The sequence below is a fragment of the Triticum urartu genome, chromosome 3 (genome assembly GCF_003073215.2).
Source record: "Triticum urartu cultivar G1812 chromosome 3, Tu2.1, whole genome shotgun sequence".
NCBI lineage: Eukaryota > Viridiplantae > Streptophyta > Magnoliopsida > Poales > Poaceae > Triticum > Triticum urartu.
In genome coordinates this window covers 500,283,229-500,295,035 of record NC_053024.1, presented here as the reverse complement: position 1 = coordinate 500,295,035, position 11,807 = coordinate 500,283,229, and the positions used below count along the sequence as shown (strand labels likewise).

General features: G+C 41.1%; 1 long non-coding RNA gene across 1 annotated transcript; it reads left to right on the top strand.

Moving 5' to 3' along the window:
* Positions 1–411: 411 nt before the first annotated feature.
* LOC125544585 lies at positions 412–4,466 on the top strand. Its single transcript, XR_007299566.1, has 5 exons — positions 412–908; positions 1,068–1,152; positions 1,238–1,346; positions 2,668–2,756; positions 4,091–4,466. It is a non-coding gene; the product is annotated as an uncharacterized LOC125544585 (long non-coding RNA).
* The last annotated feature ends 7,341 nt before the right edge of the window (positions 4,467–11,807 follow it).

Genomic DNA, 11,807 nt, shown 5'->3' with positions numbered 1-11,807 from the left:
TACCGTCTAATCTGAAGTCTGGCAAGTCTGATTCGCGTGCAAGTTCTTCCAGCAATTCAATCTAGGTCGATTCTAACTAATCTTGTTTACTTTTAGACGGATTGATGATCCAAAGTTCTAGATGATAGTATCCCTTGGTTAATTGAAGTATATGTTCAGCTATATAAGGGTAGCACACCAACGTGTGCTCGGATCAGCCTATTCGTATTCGATATGGAGTAGAAACCGAGTTCATAACGATTACTGTATACTGTAGTTTTTTTTGGGAAAAGTATAATGTAGATAGATAAATTCCAAGCCCAACTTTACATGCCCCACGTATGAAGCCTATTCAGGCCCAGCAGTTTTGACAATGCCACGTATAAACAACCCGTACAGGTTATCATCATCTACTTAAAACTCCCCTCCTTCATATATATACAAATAAAAAAACTCTCAGCTCAGTCGTTCCCCTCCAGCATCTTTATCCGTCCGCACACACCACTTCTTCCATTATCCGGCTGATTAAGATCTCGCTGCTTGCCATCACCAAATTGATTCCCAAACCATCACGGCTGATTCATTCCTTCCCATTTCTCTTCGTGTAGGTACTGGCGCAGTTTGCCGTTAAGCAGAGTGCGCGGACGCGTCTATCGCATTCTTAAGGATGTGGATTCTCGACGACCTCGTGGAGTCCGGCGGAGCGTTCTCAAGGGTTTCGGCCAAGATGATGACCTCTTCTTGGCGTACGGCTAGAGGTCCATGGCAGAGGTGTTGTAGTTTGGTCCAGTGGAGGAGGCTGCGAGGGAAATCACCGAGTCACGTACTAAGTGAGTTATTAGATCTGACATCTAAAGAATACAAGTAGCAGCCGACGACCATAAGATGCTGGCCTTCTCATTGTTCTTGCTGTCAGGCTACCACTAACTGTAAGTGCCAACTGAGGATTATTTCTTATACTTTATCCATAGTAGTATTGTACTCCATAGTATTTTTAATTTGTTATTTGCAAGAAATGATGCCTTTTCCCTTAAAAAAGGCCTTATGAAGAGGAAGTTTGTTCACCTTGGATATTAATTTTGTTATAGGTTTGTTGAGCAGCTCACTTGTGCTAGCAAGACGCCATTGATTTGCTTATATCAAATCCTGCTATTAAGTTACAGATGAAGCACGGTATGTTCCTCTCTGTTGTGCTGGCGAAGTATAGTTTCTTCAAATTGTGAAGTAAATCCTAATGTGTGAAACTCTGGCCTTGCAGTATGTTCTTGTCTATTATGCTGGCCACGTAAAGATTTGCCTAAAATAGCATGTGCATAAAGGAAACTACATGAAGAAAGTTATGGATCTGTTATAGACTAAGAACATTGGTAACATTCACACCCTTAATCTAATAAGTATCCTTATCATAGTCGATGTCAATCAAATACTCTACTTATCTTGGTCGATACAAATAGACAGTCGCACTATTTATTTCATAAGCTACTGATCCACAAATTATCTTGATAACATCCTTTTTCTCCTGGCCTTCGATTTCGGTACTTCATCTTCATTTTCAACCATTGTATTTTTGGCTTCTGCTTTAACATGTTTCTTGTTCCCGCAAACACCTTTTCCCTTTTGTTGAGGCATATTCGTCTCAATGCATTCATCCTCTGACTCGTCTGATATTACAACAGATCTCAGTCTCCTTTTAGTGCCACTGCGGAGCTCACGTGATGACGATGATATTTTGTCTTGATGCTTATCTTTGTTAAATGTAGTCCCAGTGCTGTCATGTGGCTCCTCTTTCACAGGCACCTGTTCACATGAAAGTTTGCCAGATGAAACTTTATTATTCTGTGACTACAAACATATACATTTTGAAAATTAGACACACCTCAAATCTGAAGAGTGTGAATATAGTTAAAAAAATCAATCACCTTTGTATCTGGCATGTTTTGCTTCTTCATTAACACGATGTCCACCTCATCATCCATCAATTCCTGCAAAACATATATAAGATGGATTAGTTAAGGAAGTTTGAAGATGGTAAAAAGTTAATGTAGCTTTACCTCCTCGGCTTTATTGTCCAAATAGAGCATCTCAAGCCTATCATCGGGCACAAATGTTCTTTTTACTGCATAGTTTTGTGTGCCAAATGTGAGATTATTATCATTGAGCTTGAATCTAAATATAAGTCTCCTTCCACATAATTGTTGAATAATCTTTGGCACTTCTTCTGATTTCCCATCTTGTGTGTCCAACAACTTAGATGCAGATGTATTAAGCAATCTTGCAGCCTCCTCATCAAATAAAGTGCAACTTGTAGTAGATGTATGGTCACTAATTTGGAGTCGAACACGATACCAAACATACAATTCATGTTAGTAGGGAGTAAATATAATATAACAGTTCTTGTTCATATTTTAGTAATATAATATGCTTACCGAGGTGTGACCTTTTTTGGATATATACTACAACTCTTGCAATAATAATTTTTGGTTTCCTTGGTAGCCAATTTGTGGCACTTGTCACATGACATGTACCACCATTGAATATTTTCTTGCAAACGATTTACTGTAGCTATTGCTGTGAATACAAAATCCTGAAAAAATAGTGTTAGCATTTGAGTGGTGTGTGGGATTAAGAGACATAAATAAGCAAGGTGTGGTTCCATTGTAACTAATATTAAATGAATTGTCCATGCAGGTCTTATCTCGTATCACAAAGATTGATAGTATCATTTATTGGAATTCTGATGCATTACCTGGTCTGACTGGTTTCCGTGCCTCATTGTAGTAAGTTCTTGTAATGTTATCCTCTTATAAAACATCTGTTCTTCTAGTGTTCCTTGATTACTTCTATCTATACTGATCATCTTTGGTAAGGTTTTTTCTGTTGAGTCCCTGCACATGTATGAAGTAAATAGAATATAAAATCTTGAATCAACCTGACTCACTAATTATGAGTGAAAAAAATAAACTGGAGGTGTTTCATACCTATCAAGAAGTTCTTGTGTTTCTGGTATATCTAGATCAATATATATTCTTGTGGCACTCGTTGACTTTAGGCACAAACCTGTTTAATCAATCAATTAGAATTTTAAATGATAAGAATAGCATGTAAGATCTATGCACTTACCATTGAATCTCCGCACCATCGTTGATGTGATAATAAGGACAGTTTGGCTGCCGATTACATCCTCGGTCAGAAAATAAGCAAACTTTCCCCACAGCGTGATTCTGATTTTATCACCCCTAAAGAATTTAATCCGAGAAGTTAGTGCTAACCACATGGGGGAAGTTTAGTTAAATTTGAGACATGCATATGCATATGCACTTACTCTGGCATTAGGATTTCAATCTCACGGATATATGAAGGTTGCGGGTTCCTTTTTGTTATTCTTGTCTCCACTGGCTTCATTTGAGTTAGTAGCCCAATGACATCTGCATATTTGGATATTAGTGATATAAAAATTAGAAATATCAATTATTGGGAGGTCATAATTACAACTATAAGCATACCTGAGCATTGTGTATCTTTTTCGGCCCTTTCTTCTAGTGTGTCCATGGTAGCAAACTCGAAGCAATAATCTGGGAGAACTTTCGAAGATCCTTTTATTTCCTTTACCTTTGTATTGTATGCAAAAAATATTTTAATTTCATTGCTCACTGGCCTATATTTTGTGGATTCCACGACCTTAAAATTGTTGAATGCATAAATAGAGTTTTCGTTGATCTTTGATCTAAAAGTGTCTATAAGATTCTTCCAGATAGTAGCATGGATTGTTTCACCCTGTTAAAAGAATCAAATATGGTTAGTAATTTGCTTCATATGACAGAAAAATTCTAATTTAATATATTAGAAAACAAACCTGCTCATCCATCAGTATCATATCTATGCTAATAAGCTCATCGGTGGTAGGATTCACTGAATCCCACATTCTCATTACTTTCACTTGAATATTCCAATTCTGTCCTCTTGTAGTTAAGTCGCTCAACTTCTTGTATGCCATATTGTTATGTCTTCAAAATTAACAGGGAACAATTTATCAATTGATATAGTATTTATGAAGATTCTACACATAAAAAGTAAGCTTGTGAAATAACAATTACCAAATCTGATGAATCAGGTCAGAAGTGCTTTGGTGTCAATTCTTCCGATGTCGCTTCATCGGGCATTGAGCGTGTTTACGCGTGACTTTGTGGGGCGTCGAGTGAAGCGGCTAGACGTGGCTTTTTGTCTAGCCGTTGAGTTGCGTGTGGCATGTTTAAGTCGCCGTGGTCGTTGGCTTGTAATTGTTTGGTGGTTGGCGTGTGTACTTATTTATATATGGGTTTAGGTGTCTTGGTTCGTGGTGGCCGGGCCGGTTGGAAATCAGATGCCCACACCGTGTGCTAATCAAACTTGTTTTGTTTGTTTGTATTCGTTCCTGGAACTTTCCTCACGTGAGGTAGTTGTCCTTATACGGTTAATATTAGGTTCCTTAATTTTTTAGGATTTACTAATATTTTTTTCCTTACCATTGACCCATAGATCGAAAGTTTTTTTACAGGCTAGTTATAGACGCGTGCTTTGGAACTTATGTGGACTACTTCTACGTGACATGTTCTACTATTTTGTACATGTATTATATTCTTACGTAACACTTGCATCTTTCAATCTCAGCCATTAATACATAAAATTAAGGATCAAGATAATTTAATCTATGTGGACGCACGTGGTGGCTTGTTTGCCTATCGTTTTAATTAAATAATAGATAATAGATAGATAGATCCTTGCGTATATCTGACAGAATCACCACTGGCCATAGTCAAACGTTTCTTCAACTCCTAGAAACTTGCTTCATATTCTTCAGTCCAATGGAACTTGGTGTTGTTCTTCAATAACGCCGTCATGGGCTTCGCATTCTTAGAAAAATTCTCAATGAATTTTCAGTAATATCCCGCGAGTCCAAGAAAACCGCGGATCTCTCGAACTGAGGTGGGTGCCAACCACTCAGTGACTGACTAAACCTTGGTAGGGTCTACTGCTATACCCTCTCTTGATATAACTTGTCCAAGGAATCCAACTTCCTTCAACCAAAACCCACATTTGCTGAACTTGGTGTATAACTGGTGTTCCCTGAGCTTCTCGAGAACTAAGCGCAAATGCTCCTTATGCTCCTCTTCATTCTTTGAGTACACCAAAATGTCATCAATGAACACCACGACAAATTTATCCAAGAACTCCATGAACACCTTGTTCATCATACTCATGAAATAGGCAGGGGCGTTAGTCAATCCGAATGACATAACCGTATACTCATACAGCCCGTACTTGGTGGTGAAAGCTGTCTTAGGTATATCTTGTTCTCGAATCTTCAGCTGGTGGTATCCTGATCGAAGATCGATCTTGGAAAAGACTTTTGCTCCTTGCAGCTGGCCAAACAGATCATTGATCATCGGCAGTGGGTACTTGTTCTTGATCGTTACTTCATTCAATGCCCAATAATCAACAACCATTTTCAGGGACTTATCCTTCTTCTCAACCATGGTGACGAACTTCGTTGAATGTAACCTTTCTCCAATAACTCCTTAATTTGTTTCTTAATCTCCTCCAGATCATTTGCGGGCATTTGGTATGGTCTCTTCGATATTGGTTCGGTGCCTGGCAATAGCTCTATCAAAAACTCAATATCTCGATCCGGGGGCATGCCTGGTAGTTCCTCTGGAAATACATCTGGAAAATCCTTCACTATAGGCACTTCCTCCTGTACGACTCCCGAGAGGGAATTTACTTGGGCCCTTCTTAGTGCATGCCTCGAAACATACTTGATTCTTTTTCCCTCCGGGGTGGTGAGTAAAATTGACCTACTAGCACAGTCAATGTTACCTCCATACTTCGATAACTAGTCCATTCCTAGTATCACATCCAATCCTCATGACTATAGAATTATTAAGTATGAGGGGAAAACATGCCTACCTATGGTCAATGGCATCTGAAAACATCCTTGACTTGCCATATACTCCGCTCCTGATGAGCTTACTAACGTAGGTGTCCTAAGTAATTTAGTAGGCAACTTATATTTATCCACGAATCCCCTTGAAATGTATGAATGCGATGCACCAGTATCAAAAAGAACTACTGCAGTAAATGACTTAGCCAAAAACTTACCGATAACTGCATCTGGCTGCTCCTGAACCTCCTCCACGTTCACATGGTTCACTTGTCCCTTGTTGAAAGGGTTGGGCTTCTTCCTAGAGCTTCCGTTGCCATTTCCATTCTTTGCTTCAGAACACTCAGTGGCTTAGTGTACAGTCTTCCCGCACTTGAAACAAGTGATGTGACTTAAATCCTTCTTGGTGGGCGTGCTTGGGTTAGAGCGATTCTGATTGCTGCCTGCTCCACTCCCATTTCCATTCCTAGGGCCATGGTGATTATGCGGAATTCCTCCATTGTGGTTATGGCCTCCATGGTTATGGGTAAATCCTCCCTGGTTCGGGGTGAAACGAGGTTTCTACTGAGCTCCTGAATTGTACTTTCCTTGCCCATACTTCCTCTCGCGGCTCTCAATCTGTTGCTACTTCCCTTCAATCATAAGAGCATTACCTACCAACTCCTGGTAGTTGTTGAATGTTTCCACCATCAAATGCATACTCATCTCATCATTCAGCAATTCCATAAACTTCTCCTGTTCGCGACATTGGTGGCCACGTCATCTGGTGCCACTACAAAAAAAATACACTTCCATGATGATACGTGTTTGTCACAGTAGGTCGCGTTTTCTGTCATGCATGTACATCCATGACAAATTTATGATAGAATCAAGATAGTCATACCTGTGCTGTCGTAGAAGTGTTCCATGACATTGCCAAAATTATCATCACGGAAGTGTCCACTTCCAGACGATAAATCGCGCGTCACAGAAGTGCTTTCGTCAAGGGTGACCGACACGTGGCATCCACTGTAACGGAACACCGTTAAGCTATTGGGTCTGATTTTGGATCCGATAACCCGTTAATAGCCACGACCAATGCCGATTTTCCACGTGTAAAATCCTCATTAGCTGACGAATCCATGCGTCAGCTCCGCATTGGCACAGGTGTCACTCATCCAACGGTCGAGATGGGCCTATGACATGTTTACACATGGACCGGCCCGAAAGTGGCCCACAAAGTTTAAAGGGGACAACCCAACCGAAGGCCCATAAGATTTAGCGGACCATAATGGGCCGGCCTAGCTAAAGGCCCACAAAATTCAGCGGACCATAATGGGCTGGCCCAGCTAAAGGCCCACACGATTTTGCAGACCATAATGGGCCGGCCCAGCTAAAGGCCCACAAGATTTTACGGACCACAATGGGTCGGCCCAGCTAAAGGCCCATAAGATTATGCAGACCATAATGGGCCGGCCCAGCTAAAGGCCCAACATTCTCTGTCAAATCGGCCCGTCAATGGCCTGTCCTAAACTTGTCATCAACGCGGCCCATGGTCACTTCTGGCTCATTAACAGTCCGCTAAGTAATTGGGCCGAATTACGACCAGGTGTATTTCCGGCCTGTTAAAGGTCCGGCTTCATTTGGGCCCATTTACAGGCCATCAAAACTTTTGGCCCATAAACGACCGTGAAGGATTTGGGTCATATTCGGCCATGTCTGACATTTGGCCTGTTAGAGGCCCACTATAGCTTTGGGCCACTTTCGGCCTGTTGTCATTTTCGGCCTATTAACGCCAGACGTAAACCATGGGCCATATGTGGCCCAACGTCATATCGGGCCCATTAACGGACCATATAAAAATGACGATAATCTAGCCCGACCGAAGTTTCGGCCTGTTAAAGGCCCGTGTATTAGGTCGGTGCATTTACGACCCGTCCGAATTTCGGCCTGTCAAAGATCCGCATCGTAAATGGGCCACCATTTCGGCCTGCTAAGTCCAATGGGTTATTTGGCACAATCAGGGCCCAATCTCACTTTCGGTCTATTAAAGGCCCATGTTTTTTATGGGCTCGAGATATTTACACCTGTAAACGGCCTATTTTTACTGAGGGCCCAAATTATGTTTAGGCCTGTTAAAGGCCCACTATGGGCACATGCCTACCAGAAAAATATGAAAGCTTATGCTGATTTAGGCCCAGATATTTTTAGTGGGCTACATGTCAATTTCGGCCCATAATCATTTTTAGCCCAATTGGAATGGGCCCGACGAATGTTGGCATGTTGGGCTCCTACGAAGCTTACGGCCGAATACATTACTAAGATAAACCTACACTATACAAAAATAGCATTGTGCAGCCTGAGGCAGCATCATAAATGTTGTATCACAACAAAATAAATTCCAACCATACAACAAAAGGCCTGTTGGCATAAAGTTTACAGTCCTTGCACATAAAAGCACCATCAGATGTATAGAAGCATAGATCATTTGACCCGAGTGCTAATGTTTCAGGCTGTAGAATCTGATGGAGCAGCACGATCTCCACCTTTATTCCGCCATTGCTCTTGAACAATGAAGCGAATGTCCGATAGTCTGGTTTCAAAACCATTCTTATCTTGACGACATTTCTCAACCACTATTCTTGTTTCTGAAACAACGTCCATTAGGGACTGGACTTGTGTCTGGAGCACAGATATATCACTCTGTCTAGCAGGAAGATTTTGTTAAGTAGGCGATTTGGACGAGGTTACCTTGACAACCAACCCAGAATTACGCAGGAAGGTGCTTTTTGCACTGTTAGTGGAGAGATACTGACGCACTGCAGCAAGATGTGACATTGTGCCTATAGTAGCCTCGTCACCTTCAGGTGGTTGTGGCTGTTCAATCATTTGTTCCATAGCTTCCTGAAAGTTTAAACTTGTAGATTAGTGTACCAGATAAGTTACTAATGAGACAAAAACAAACAAAGTAGGTTAAACGTTTATACATAACTTATTTTGGTGAACTACTATAATACATTAGCATGTATTGTAGTGCCAACTACATAATAAAATCACTTTCGGAACATATGTCCATGTAGCATGCCTACTGTATTGTCTATTTCCTCACATTCGTTGACATCTAAGGATAAAGAGACATGGTTTAAAGTAGGATGAACATAGTATGGCATCATTCATATCATGGGCAAACAAATATAAAACAAACAGGCTATTTTATCATTGTGTGCGCACGTGAACATAACAACTAGATTACAGATCAAGACCAAAAGAATATCCTTCGTCTCTTTTAAACCATGTAAGGTGAAATGATACGTTAAGACAACTGTGAATAGTGAACAGAGTAACTGACATTGGCTGCAAACCAAGTAGTTAAATGAACACATCACAGTACCAATCAGTTCAAGGCAGGAGGAGTAAGGACTTACAACAGCGGCTTGAACTGGTGTGCTCATGCCCTTCATCTTGCTGGTGTGGCAATCCTTGAAGATTTGCACTGCATTCGGTTCAGGTTCTTTTTGGTCCGCACGGGCTTTCCTCTGTATTTGGAACAAGTCAATATAGATACGATAATATGGCACAAAAAAGAAGGAAGTAGCAGCTATTTAAAAGAGCCTCGCACTGTGCAATATAGCTACGAGATCCTATTGTTTGTTGGAATTTCACTTTAGAACTGTTGGTTTTGTTCTTCAAACAGTTAGCCTAGAAGAATATACACTTGTAAGGCACATACATAAATACAAGTTCAATATGTGGTCTGATCAAATACATATAGCCTACCTGATACTTTGGATCAAACCAGTGTTTAACGAGGGCTGTCTAGTCTTCATCTGTAATATATTTCACTGGAGATGTTTGGGCGATTTCATTGTTAGCCTTGCCTTCAAAGTGAGATTTTCTAAGGTGGTACCGATACTGTCGCAGAGCAGACTGAAAAACATGAGTGCATGCTTGTTTAGTTGCATCATCTTTCGGATCCAACTTGAACCTCATCTATTGAAAAAAGAATGTGAGTCTTATTAGGAGGAAGATGGAAAGTATGGGACAGAGCAAGACAATATTACTAATTGCGAAGAATAACATTACTTACGGATAAATGGTCAAGGAAGGTGTTAAACTGGGTGTTGTCTTTCTCATTCCTGTACTGGATCCACGTTGGGAGGATACGTGCATGACACCTAACGGCAACTACTGCCTCTGATACTAACTTGGCTGACTCTATAGCATCACGTGGCCTTTTTAAACCTGCCTCAAAATGAATCTCCATTCTTCCTCCTTTAGATTTTGTTAATCTGTCAAGCATTATCCCTGATGTCTATTTCCGCTTGCGCCGTGGTGCTAGTTCAACAACGAATATGGAAAGTGTTAGTGTACATCAAACTGTGAGAGTACATATAAAGGAGCATGCAACTGCAACTTGACTCGATCAGGTACCGTCTTGGTGTTGATGCTCATGAGGTTCATCTGATCTTGCCAAGTCCTGTTGTGTCAGCAGTGCTTCGAAAGTAGTGTTAGGTGTGAAGGCAGCTTGGGAACTAGCCAGTTCTGGAGCAAACGAACGAGTAACTGGTTGAGATGCTGGTACAGTTGAAGCGGATGCTGCAGCTGGTGGAGCAGCTGATACTGTGTTTGTAGATTTAGCCGGTGGACTTGGACCTTCTACTGCACTATAAGTACCAGCAGAATCTCGACGATAGAACCTTTTCCGTTTCACCCAACGAGTAACAGCACTCCCTACTATATTATTTTCCTTGCTCTTTTTTTGACTTTGCCATGTCAAGCTGTACCCACAACACAAAAGAATAAAATCACTCTTCAGAACTCATTGATGCATGATACAGACAAGCAATACTTTGATGTAAGACAACCGTATGAGGATGGAATATGTAAGAAAAACAAGACGGCATGACATATTCACAGCTACGATGTGCAAACTAAGCAGAAGGATTTTCAAGAAAATAGAAGTAATGCAAGCTAGACACCATATGAAAGATGCAACCAATATTACTCTGCCAAGTTAAAAGTGTCTTGTCATAAGTGGCAATTCGAAAAATTAGAAGCAGTACAACATAGAAATCAATGCAAGATGCAACCACTATCAAACTGCCATGTTGAAAGCGTCCAATCATGAGTGACTGATGCGGGATACACAACAGCAGTACTTTGATGTAAGAACATGGTATGATAGATAGATGCAGTGTATTCTAGACACAGAAAGCCATGTCATATGCACATGTATAACATATTGTAGGACCTTGAAGTAGATGTGTCTAGAGGGGGGTGATTAGACACTTCATGCTAAAGTTGCAATTTTTAAGCTTTTTCGGTTTAAGTGGAGTTTTAGGCATAATTTCAGCATTCACAATACATATCAAGCAAGTATGCAAAGAGTGTATAGGCAGCGGAAAGTAAAGCATGCAACTTGCAAGAATGTAAAGGGAAGGGTTTGGAGAATTCAAACGCAACTAGAGACACGGATGTTTTTCCCGTGGTTCGGATAGGTGGTGCTATCCTACATCCACGTTGATGGAGACTTCAACCCACGAAGGGTAACGGTTGCGCGAGTCCACGGAGGGCTCCACCCACGAAGGGTCCACGAAGAAGCAACCTTGTCTATCCCACCATGGCCATTGCCCACGAAGGACTTGCCTCACTAGCGGTAGATCTTCACGAAGTAGGCGATCTCCTTGCCCTTACAAACTCCTTGGTTCAACTCCACAATCTTGTCGGAGGCTCCCAAGTGACACCTAGCCAATCTAGGAGACACCACTCTCCAAGAAGTAACAAATGGTGTGTTGATGATGAACTCCTTGCTCTTGTGCTTCAAATGATAGTCTCCCCAACACTCAACTCTCTCTCATAGGATTTGGATCTGGTGGAAAGAGGATTTGAGTGGAAAGCAACTTGGGGAAGGCTAGAGATCAAGATTCATATG